The 12,555-nt window shown below is 31.9% G+C and overlaps 1 long non-coding RNA gene across 1 annotated transcript; it reads left to right on the top strand.

Annotated features, from left to right (window-relative positions):
- The first annotated feature begins 6,465 nt into the window (after positions 1 to 6,465).
- On the top strand, positions 6,466 to 11,140 carry LOC129293395 (uncharacterized). Its single transcript, XR_008589152.1, has 2 exons — positions 6,466 to 8,631; positions 8,921 to 11,140. It is a non-coding gene; the product is annotated as an uncharacterized LOC129293395 (long non-coding RNA).
- The last annotated feature ends 1,415 nt before the right edge of the window (positions 11,141 to 12,555 follow it).

The following is a 12,555-nucleotide window of genomic DNA, read 5'->3' as shown; positions in this document are numbered from 1 at the left end:
CCCCTCGTTTTTTCAAATTATTATTAATACGAGGAAAAATATAACGTTCTGCCTTTTTGGTATAATTTTATTGAGTGTTGATATTAGTTTTTGTATTTTTTTTAATATTTTAAGTTTTTATAATTTTTTTTACTTACGTCATCAGTTTTTTTATTTTTGAATATGTCTACAGAAATGATGATGTGACATCAATAAAATTAAATTAAAACATTTAATGTATAAGGTAAAAGATTTGACTCACGATGACTAAAAATCACTTTTTGCTACTCACAAGTGTTGTTGCCAAAATAGTCTCCATTAAAATGCAATCGTTATTTGTCTTGTATAGTTCAAATTGTCAATTCATTATGTTTTAAACATATTAGTATTTTCATTAACTTTGATAGTTATAAATTAAATATTCCCTTCATCCTAAATTATAAAATAATTTTAAATAAAATCTCACATATCAATAAAGTTCATTGAATATATCTAACAACCTTATCCTTCTAAAATAAAATTATAAACATTTAAAAATATACATCATTTAATATAGTAAAAAAATAACAGAAATTAATTATAAAAAGAGAAAGAATAATATTATAATTAGCACATTTAATAAAATATTAATTTATCCAAAGTGTTTTATATTTTAAAATGAAAAAATTCCTTTAAAAGTATCTTATAATTTAATATAGAAAAAATAATTTAACACTATTATTAGGGTTACCTCATTGTCTTTTAGACATGTTTAAAAGTAAAAGGACTAACATTGTAAATGGAAAAAAAAAACTAAAAGGGCCTTGAACATATAACAAAACGTAATAAAACTATTGTGATCCAGAGATATGTTTTCCATTATTATTATTATTATTATTAAAACTTCTTTTTTATTTATAGGAAAAATTTCATGTGGGGACCCTTGACCAAACATATTCAAAAAGAGAACCTCAAAATTTCTAAAATTTTAATGAAGGACCCATACAGAATTGAAATTAAATTTGTGATGGAAATAATAAAATTATTCTCATTTAAATGAATAACATAAATGACTTATTTGTTCTCATATTGTATGTTATTCATTTACTTATGAAGTATTATTTATAGCTATAGTTTCACTTGATTTTATTTTAAGTATTGATTTCATGATAAGAAGATTTCTTCGTTCCTATATTATATGTTATTCATTTACTTATAAAATGTTATTTGCTTTCCTACTTCACTTATTTATGGCCCTTGGAATAAAATCAAATGAAAATAAAACTATAAACAAGTGAAGTAAGAAAACGAACAACATTCAAAATAACATATAGTATGAAACAAGTCATTTATGTTACTTATTTAAATAAAAGTAATTTGGTCATTTATGTCACAAATTTAAAAAAAAATTCGTAAAATTTTTATTATATTGGGTTGAGGGTCCCCACCTAAAAATTTCCTTTTTTTTTTTTTTATAAACATTAACACTCTTCTTTTGCCGAAGACCAAAAAGCTACATAAACGTGTTTGATCATCAAAATTAATTAAAATACTAATGTAGGGAGAATGAGAGAAAAATATTAAAAAAATATGTAAACGATAATAAAATACCGGAGAATGAGAGAAAAATATTAAAAAAATATGTAAACGATAATAAAATACCACAAAATGTGATGTTATTTTCTAGTTTCTGGTGATTTGTCTATTAGTTATTTTTAGTGTGAAACGATTTTTTTACCCTTCTAGAAAATAAAAGAACGATGGCCACCAGAATTTGTAATTTACTATTATATTCTATTCCAATCATTTTCTCAAAAAAAAATCATTTTTTAAAAGCAAGTAGTAACTGATTTTTTAATTATTGAATTTCACTAATAACAAATTTTGCATAAACAACTTATAATTTGCTATTTTGTTCTAATCATTTTTTCAAGAAAAGTAGCCCTTTTCCAAAAGAAGGAAATAACTGATTTTTATTTGTTTAACTTAACTAATAAAAAAAATTTACACAAAAAAACTTGTAATTTATTATTATATTCTAATCATTTTTTTAAAAAAATTAGTCATTTCCTTGAAGAAAGTAATAACTGATTTTTAATTGTTGGATTTCCTTAATAAAATTTTTTCACAAAGCAACTTATAATTTGTTATTCTGATATAGTCATTTATTCAAGAAAACTAGTCATTTTGTAAAAGAAAAAAGGAATTGATTTTTAATTGTTGGACTCCATCAATAAAAAGAATTTTGTGCAGAACTCATAATTTGATATTTCATTATTATCATTTTCCCATGAAAATTAGTCATTTCCAAATAAAAAAGTAGTAATTGGTTGTTAATTATTGGAAATCAGTAACAAATTTTAAAACATGGGCAAATATGTCATTTCACAAAAAATATTAGGCAAGTCTCTTGGAACTAGAAAAATTCACCCCGTTGTAGACTTGCTGCCAGCTTCCAAGGATAATTAAAGTGTTGAACCTTAATTTTAATGATTATAAAATGAAGATGATTTTGTTTTTTCAGAGACTTTAATTTGTGCTCAATGGCTATTAATGGTAATTAGTCTCTATGCTTAAGTTTTGTCATCTTATCCAAAGCTCTAAATGTCTTTAAATTTATTATTGGGATAACTATTTGATTTATCTCAAATTCTTTCTTAAATATATCTTGCATATCGAAAAAGTTTTAGCTTGAGTTTAATTATACAATTAACACTTTGAGCTTATGCATTAACTTTAAGAGTTTTTGAAATATTTGGTTCTGACCTTTAAATATTTCTCTATATCTCTTAATATATAATTATTTTTATTGTGAAATTTCTTTCATTTAAAAGTAGACTTGTAAAGCTTTCCAAAAAATTATATTTCACTCAAAATATATTCTATATGAAATTATTATGATTTTTCAAAATTGCTAATTGATGCTTACAAACCTACTAATATACGTTCTTTACCTTTGCTCATCTTTTTAATCATATCTCTCATATGATTTCGAATCATAATCTTGTTTAGTCTTGTTTAAAAAAGTCAGCGCATTGAAAGATTAGTTGACATACAGCATAAGCTAGAACCATTAACTGATGATATATATGATTATGCAATATGAACCTTTTTCACTTTCTTTTCTTTTCTTTTTTATTTTTTGTTTGTTTATTTATTTATTTATTTTGCCAAAGAGTTATTATGAACCTTTAAATTGATACCGTTTTGTCTAACTTCTAAGAAATCAAACCATTCAACCATGAAAGTTTAATCCAAGTTTAAAATTTTGTGAAATTAAACAAAAATGATAAAATAGAGGTTCTCGACATGCATGTACATTGATAATTCATGTCATATATTAATATGATTTAACCCAGCAAGACTATTGCAATAAAAAATATATTTGAGGGATCATTTTTCTTTTTTTTTTAAAAAATCATCTTCTCATGCCTAAATTAAAAGAAAAATGTCTTCTATTTGAAAGAGAGAGAGAGAGGTCTTTTAAGTTTTGGTCGCCAATCAACTCCAGAAATATTGAGTAGATTTTTCATTTTGGCCCATTGCCGCTTCGCTCAATGCCTAAATTTTGTAGGCAAACATTTTGAGAGAAAATTATATAAAGGTTCTATATAAACAAATTTATTATTAAGAGGTCATCTAAAATTTATAAAATATTTTTAAATCTCAAATTCTAAACATTTATAACTTAATTAAAAGCATTGATAATTGGACAACAATTATTTACAACTTGTTAAGAAAAAGTGATCATTATCCAATTGTCAATGCCTTTAGTTAAGTTATAAATATATAAAATTTAAGATTTAAAAATATTTTATAAATTTTATGAATTCTCTTGATAATAAATTTTTTTATGTGAAATTTAAATATAATTTTTCATCTTTTTTTTTTGTTATAGCTGCCTAATTTTTGTTATCATTTATTATTCTTGGCTCGAGTTCGGTGGGATCTTAAATAGGAACTTCGCTCAACATAGTGTCTCAGGGGTGAGGAAAGAGATTTTGTCCCCTTTATTTGGCTGCCTTTAAACAGTGACAATGAAGCTTTCAATAAAAATAGAAAAGATGGTATATAAATCCTAATATCCATCTCAGTCCTTTGGGGTGAATGAGAATTAAAAATCCTGACAAAATAAATTAATAACGAGTAGGTGTTTAATAATTTTTTAAAAATAAATTATAAATATTAATTTAAATAATTATAAATTTGAGGATTTTAATTATAAATAAAATATTTAAATTATAAATGTAATTTTCATTTTATTACTAATTTTTTTACAACTATCTGAATTAATATTTATAATTTATTGTTTATAAAATTTTATTCAATTACTAGTTGTCATTGGTTTTATCTTTAGAGATTTTTTTTTTTTTTGGGTAGAATAATTCTTCAAGATTTTACTATTATTCTCCATATCCTTTATACACAACGTACTTTTGTTTGACATAGTGTCTTCAGTTATTTTTTTTCCCCTTAAGTTATTACACATTGCCATTAATATCCCTAACATCCGTCCCAATTCCTCTTGTTCTCATTTACGTTTGTCATTTCTTCCCCCTATCTAGGTAAAAATGAGTAAAGGGAGATGGAATTAAAAAAAAAAAAGTGGCTTGATCTTTATAACTTAAAACATAATCGCATATTTCGTTATGATTTTATAATTGCTGAATTCAAAGATCTTTGTTTGTTTCCTCTTGTCTAACAACAGACAGGGAGGTAATGTGTTACATAGTCAAGAAAATAATATTACTTGTTTTCAATCAAACCCTCTAAAATATAGTAAAATTTCAATTCTTTTATATTTAGGTGAAGATAGATAGAAAGCTTGAGTTTAATGGCATTATAATAGCTAATTTGTTTCCATTTTTTTTTCCTGGACGTTAAAATTTGAAGACTTTATGACTTTAACAAATGCTCCCTCCGATTCTTGTTACAAGGCACCCATAATCACCTTATTAAAACCTAGGAGAAGTTATTAACGCATTACCTTTGTGTTTGAAAAAAGAATAAAGTAAACTTTCAACTTTGCCCATATTTAAATAAAAAATTTCAAACCAACATTACATTATTACAATTAATAAGTTTAAATATGGGTAATATTAAAAAATATAATTAATATTTCACCAAGTGTCTTAGATAAAGATCATCAATCTCTTATAAGAAGTGCCTTATACTCCCTCCAATTTCTATTATAAGGTGTCTTTTAGAAAAATTCTTTGGTGATTAATATAAGGCACTTAATGGGATATTAATTTAGGTTTTTCTTTTCAATATTACTCTTATTTATATAATTACTTATGAGAGAGAATTTAGGGCTCATTTGTTTTAGCATATTTTATAAAAAAAAAGCACTTATTTTTTGAAAAAAAAACCTATTTTATTAGTTTTTATGATGTTTGTTTAAACTTCTAAAAATAATTAGAATATTAAAAAAAGTAAATTTTTGATTATTTTAATAAGCTACTTTAAGTAACTTCTAAAAATAATTTAATGCGGTAGATATTATAAAATTAAAAAATAACTAATTAATAATTATTTTTTATTATGAAAACCTAATGTAAAATAATGTTTTCTTTTTATAAAATCTTTCCAAAATAAATCTTTTTTATAAAATCTCTAAACTACTTAAAAATCACTTATTGGGCCCATAATGTAAATTTGAATTCTATTATTTAAATAGGACTAAAATTTAAAGTTTATTATATTTTTAAACAAAGTTAATAATTTAATCACTTCTCCTTGGTTCCAATGAGATAATTAGAGATATCACATAACAAGGATTGAAAAGAGTATTAGGTATAGGAAGGAGTACATATAAAAAAAAGGTGGAGACTTGATAAAAAGGTTTAGAGATATTATATAACAAGGATTGAAAGGAGTATTAAGTATAGGAAGGAGTACATATGAAAAAAAGGTGGAGACTTGATGAAAAGGTTTTAGAAGTAAGCAAGAAAGCTAAAATCTATTGGTGTGGGTATGAAATGCAAAAGATGACTACTTAAGTTAAGAATGTGGCCAAACACTCATAAATTGTATGGAGAGATTTAGAAAGAATGGTGGAGCTACATTCAAAGGAAACCAATGCGGTGTTGATGATGTTATTTGAGTTATCAAGCTTGTCATGGAAGCTGCTCTCGTGGCTGGAAGAGTTCTCCACAAGCCTTGATTATCTTATTCTTCTTATCATTTCATATATTTCTTATCATTTTTTGTTTCTCTCACCACCCAAACTCCTATAAATGCCTTGTTCATTCCTTTCGTTTCCCAGTTTCTTTAAGCTTTCTCATCGCATTGTGACAATGACCCATTATGATCAGACCCAACCCAATAAGAATGCAGGAGTTGTCAAAGCAGAGTATGGGCTTGAAGATTCAAGCCCAATCCAAAAGGCACATGTGATTGAAAAGGCACCATACCAAAGAAAACACAAACGATGACTTCCGTGGAGACTTCGTGAGTTGGATTATATTTAAGTAATGAGGAGGGGGTAGGGAAGGTTGTTGAAAATTGTGTAATCATTCTCCCTGATTTTTTTTCTCTCCCTTCTGCATTTTCTGACAGTTCTGTTATTTCCCTTTGCTTGTTTACGTGCTTGTAATAATTGGACTTTCTGCCTCTATTGAATCAATATATCTTGTGTTGCCAATTATCTTGTATAACCGTGACATCTAGTGCTTTTGTTGAGAGTAGGGCTCCATGGTTTCTAATAATGCAGTTTTCGTGAGTTGCAGGCAGATGTGAGGCGAACGTAGGAATGGATGGATGATGCCTCAGGGCGTTTCTCTAAACTGGAGGGGTTTGGAATCTTTCGCCAAATCGGTTGAGAACCTTAGTCGATGGGCAGAAGCCAACCAGGCGGAGAAGGATGCGGAGTCCTATGGTGTTCATACATTCAGCCAGTTACTAACGACAGTACCAACTCAACCATTTAGGCAAGTTAAGGTCAACTTTCCTAAGTTTGATGGAATTAAGCCTCTAGATTGGCTTTTTCGGGCTAATCAATATTTCTAGTTCTTTGACACCTTCGATGCTCAAAGGCTGGTAATGGCTGGAATACATATGAAGGGTCCAGCGGTGCCATGGTTTTAGATGATGTTAAAATCGGGGCAGTTCCCCATTAGGCTTCCTTAGCTCGGGCCATCGAGGAGCATTTCGGTCCTACACGCTACGAGTGTGCCAGAGTATAGCTCTTCAAACTGATGCAACATGACTCTTATGAAGAGTATCTCCAACAACTTATGGCATTAGCTAATAGATCGGATGATATGACAAAGGGCACCTTAATTGATTGTTTTGTTGGTGGTCTCAAGGCAGAATTATGATGGGATGTAGTTGCTCAAGCTCCAAACACATTATTAAAGGCTGTTGCTAGGGCAACTTTATACGGAGAAGGACTCTACTACTACCACCCCCTCCCGGTTACGTTCAATGTATTCTCCTTCACCAATGAGCAGCACAAGAGCCTAGGTGGTTCCTACAAATATTATGCCGAAGTTGGTAAACTTCGGAATCGGTAACAAAATGATATTTCCCCATTATTGCCTACCTCGGATCAACCCCTAAAACGTCGGATCACCCCTGCCGAGATGTAGATCCAATGGGAGAAAGGCTTATGCTACTTTTATGATGAGAAGTTCTCACTGGCACATAAATATGGAAAGAGACAGTTAATGATGTTGACGACGGACGCTGGAAGAGAAGTTATGGCAGAGGAAGTAATTGAAGGGGCAGAAGAGGAGTTATACACCTTTCACCACTTGTCATTATGTGCCTATCGAGGGTCATCTGGAATAGCTACAATTCGTTTTGAGGGTACAATATAAGGGACCAATGTGCAGGTGCTTCTAGATAAGGAAAGTTTGGATAACTATGTACGCCCCAGGATTGTCCACCACTTATGATTGCCAGTTGAAAAGGTACCCATATTTAGAGTGCTGGTAAGGATAGGTTAGTTGATGAGATGTGACTTGATGGTGGCCAAACTTCCTGTTTTGATCAGTGGATATACTATCTCTTTCCTTACTTTTGTTTTACCTGTTGTGGGTATTGACATAGCTATTGGGGCTGCATGGTTGGAGACATTGGGACTGCATGTGGCAGACTACAGTGCGTTTATGACCTGATTTCTCTCCATAATGGAAATTTCATTACACTAAATGGGTTCAAGACTGCACCCATGATGCAAGCTCAGTTGCATCAATTAATTTGGCTTTGTCACACTGATGTAGTTGCGGAATTATTTATGTTACAGGGACATGAAAGGGTGGTAGAAGAAGTAGAAGATTCAGACTTGCAGCTTCCACTAGATGTACCCACTGACCTTGGTCATGTACTTTGACGCTACAGACCAATTTTACAAAAACCCACTATGCTTCCACCTCATCATGAACATGTGCATCAGATTCTACTTCAACCGGGTGTTAATCCTGTGAAGGTGCGGCTATATCGCTACCCATTCAACTAGAAAAATGAAATAGAGAAAATGGTGCAAGAGTTGTTATCCGAGGGCTTTATACAGGCAAGTAGCAGTCCCTTTTGAGCTCCAGTGATCTTGGATAGAAAGAAGGATGGCATATGGCGCTTTTGTGTGGACTATCGTGCCCTTAATGCTGTCACAGTGAAGGGTGTATTCCTTCTTCCAACAATAGATGAGCTATTAGATGAATTGCATGGGTATGTCTTCTTCTCCAAGTTAGACCTCCGAGCGGGTTATCACCAAATATTAATGCATCCAAATAATAGAGAGAAGACAATATTCTGCACTCACCAGGGGTTATATGAGTAGATTGTAATGCCTTTTGGTCTTTCTAATGCACCGGCAACTTTCCAAGCTCTCATGAATACCGTCTTCAAACCATATCTGAGAAAATTTGTCTTAATAGTTTTTAATGATATACTGATATATAGTATGACTTGGGAACAACATTCGCAACACGTTGAGGTTGTTTTGCATATATTACAGGAACATAGGCTATATGCAAAGCCTTCCAAATGCTCATTTGAACAAACGAAGGTTGATTACTTGGGGCACGTAGTTACAAAAGATGACGTAGAAGTTGACTAAGGCAAAGTACAGGCAACTCGGGACTAGCCTGTACCTACCACGTTGACTCAACTCAGGGGATTCCTTGGATTAATAAGGTATTATAAGCGATTCATTCGATAGTATGCACGAGTTGCTACCTGTTTGACCAGCCTTCTATAGAAAGGTACTTTCCAGTGGCATTCTAAAGCACAACATGCATTTGAGGCGCTGAAGCAAGCCTTTATGTAGGCTCCAGTGTTAGCACTACCAGACTTTTCAAAGCCTTTCATACTTGAGACCGATGCCTCTGGCATTGGCACTGGCACCGTATCATGCCAAAACGAACATCCCATCACATATTTTTCAAAAAAGTTACCTAAATGGATGCGAGAAGAATCAGTATATAACAGGGGATTCGCATAGACTATGCAAGTTTGAAACACCTTATTGATCAACGGGTCCAAGCACCCGAGCAGGAAGCATGTCTCTTGAAGCTTCTCGGGTACCAGTGGAATATGAGCCTAAAGACACTAATACTATTACAGATGCTTTGTCTCAAGTGACTTTGATGACTTTAACACAAGTTCACCATCCCATTATGGATGAAATTTATTAGCGAGTTCGATCTTCGATGATAATCTCTCACATGCGCCTGCAGCTCGAGGATAAGCCAACATCCTTTCCATGTTAAGTGTTGCAGCATGGTGATGTTTTTCACCAACAATGCCTGGTATTACCCTATGATGACGTAGAGTTGATCAAACAGTTATTAAAGGAGTTTCATGATTTGGCTATAGGTGGTCATGCAAGTTTTCTCCACACTTTCCAACATTTAGCATCCTTGTTCTATTGGCCCAAGATGCGCCATGATATTTATGATTATGTATAGCATTGTTTGATCTGCCAACAGGTGAAAGTCTCTCAACTTCACCCTGCTAGTTTACTACAACCATTGCCAGTGCCTTAAAGAATTTGGGAGGGTATTTCGATGGACTTCATTACTGGTCTTCCTCTGGTATGGGGGTATGCAGTCACCTTTATAGTAGTGGATTGTCTTTCCAACTATGGCCACTTTATTCTGTTATAAGCATGCTATACCAGTCAAATAGTGGCTGAAGCTTTCCTTCATCACGTGGTCAAGTTTCATGGTCCACTGTAAACGATCTTTTCTGATCGTGATAAAGCTTTCACAAGCTCATTTTGGCGCTACTTAGCTCGATTGCAAGGCATCCAACTTCAACTGAGCTTATCATATCACCCTTAGAGTGACGCGCAAATTGAGGCAGTCAACTGCACATTGGAATTGTATCTCCGCTGCTTCACAGCTGACCGCCTTTGTCATTGGCTTGATTATCTTCCATGGGCTGAATTCTGGTACAAGCCATGACTCTTTGGGTATGTCACCCTTCAAGATCGTTTATGGCCATGATCTGCCACCGTTACTGCATCATGCTTCTCTGAAAGATACCCCTGTGGACATCCATGCTCAGCTGACAAAATGAGATCTCATTCTTACATACCTCTGGGACACCTTAATCAAAGTGCAGGAACGCATGAAGTGTTTTACTGATCGCACTCGTTTAGAGTTGCCCTTGGTGACTGCTCTTGCGGGTCCCATTTCCCAGCCGATTGACATCCTGGATGTTCATTTCACTATTCATGATCTTCAAGTAGTTTCTGAGGTTTTGGTGCAATGGGACTATGCGATTACGCCAGCGTGGGAGTCTTGGAGCAGATCTAGAAATTATATCCAGATTTTGACCTTGAGGGTAAGGTCAAACTCTAGGGAGCGAGTATTATCACAATGACCCATTATGATCAGACCTAACCCAATGAGAATGCGGGAGTTGTCAAAGCAGAGCATGGGCTTGAAGATTCGAGCCTAATCCAAAAGGCACACATGATTGAAGAGGCACCATGTAGAAGCAAACGTAAATGAAGACCCACGTGGAGACTTCATGAGTTGGATGATATTTAAGTAATGAGGAGGAGGGGGTGGGGAAGGTTGTTCAAAATTGTGTAATCATTCTCCCTGATTGTTTTTCTCTCCCTTCTGCATGTTCTGACAGTTTTGTTATTTCCCTTTGCTTGTTTACGTGCTTGTAATAATTATACTCTGTGCCTCTATTAAATCAATATATCTTGTGTTGCCAATTATCTTTTATAACTATGACATTTGATTGTTACAAGTCTCAAATCGAGAAATCTCATAAGTGGTGTGATGTTTATATGTTCAAAGGCCTCTCCCTCCTAAGCTACTGGCTAAACGTATGAACACCAGAGGACTCCGCATCCTTCTCTGCCTGGTTAGCTTTCGCCCATCGACTGTGGTTCTCAACCGATTTGGAAAAAGATTCCAGCAACCCCTCTAGTTTGGAAAAACGTCCTGAGGCATCATCCCTCCATTCTTGCGTTTGCCTCACATCTACTTGCAACTCACGAAAATGTGCGTTATCGAAAACCATGGAGCTCTACTCGCATCCAGTGCTCTTTAGTTTGATCAAAGGCTAATATTCATGCGAGTTTGGTTTTCTATTGATTAAAAATTAATTTGACAAAAGTCAATTTAGTAGAAATAGATTATTGTAGTGAAAGTTGTATTTGAATAGATACTTTCAAAAATCAATTTAGTAAATTAAAAGTTATTTAAATTATATATAATGAAATATATTTTTAAATGTATAATTATAGAAAAAATATTGATTTATAATGATTTGTGGTTTTTGTTATACAAACACAATATATTAAATTTTTTTGAAGAATATGTGATAAAAATAATAGAGTAGTTAAATGTTTGTAATAATAAATAAGAGATGATAAAAACATTAATAAATTTTACATTGAATTTTTTAAGAATATATAAAATAAAATAAAATAATTTCTTCTATTTTTTTTATTTTAATTGCAATTTAATTTGTTAAATAATAAGAAGCAGTGCTACGAAATGTCCAATTAACAAGTCTCAAATAGTCATGGGTAAAGGTGTAAATGTGATCACGTACTATTTTTTTAGGAGTATCTGATAGCCTAAACTATTAGATGATACAAAATAAACCATGAACTTTTAAAAATGAAGCATCTAGTAGCCCGCTATTAACTTTAGTAGACAGACAGTAAGTAGAGCCCATAATGACATGTGGCACTCTATGGACACTTCATGTCAGCATGTGTAAATGTGTAAATTTAACTACGAACTATTTTTTAAGGAGTACTAAATAGCCTCTACTATAAAAAATGGACAACCCAACATTTTTCTATTAATTTTGATTAAACATTGTTTATTTTCAAATTTATGACACCCAAAATACATCAACTTCTCCAATTTTTTTACCTTTGTTCTCAGTTTCATCTTAAAAAAAAAAAAGTTCAAAGAGTTCTTATTGAAGACATTTACAAAGACGATGCTAACAAAATAGAATAAATAATTCATGACTAAATTAAGCTAGAATCAAGCTTCTCCCATGCATAGTAAAATCAAGCTTTTACTTCATTGATACTATCCTCATGAATGCCTTCACGTGAGAACTTTTTGAATCTCTTTTTCTCGAAGATTTGAGAGATCGAGGTGTTGT

The sequence above is a fragment of the Prosopis cineraria genome, unplaced genomic scaffold, assembly GCF_029017545.1.
Source record: "Prosopis cineraria cultivar Desert tree isolate PC_DT_omini unplaced genomic scaffold, ASM2901754v1 PC14, whole genome shotgun sequence".
Classification (NCBI taxonomy): domain Eukaryota; kingdom Viridiplantae; phylum Streptophyta; class Magnoliopsida; order Fabales; family Fabaceae; genus Prosopis; species Prosopis cineraria.
The sequence above is the reverse complement of the archived record's forward strand: the minus strand, read 5'-3'. Positions and strand labels throughout refer to the sequence as shown.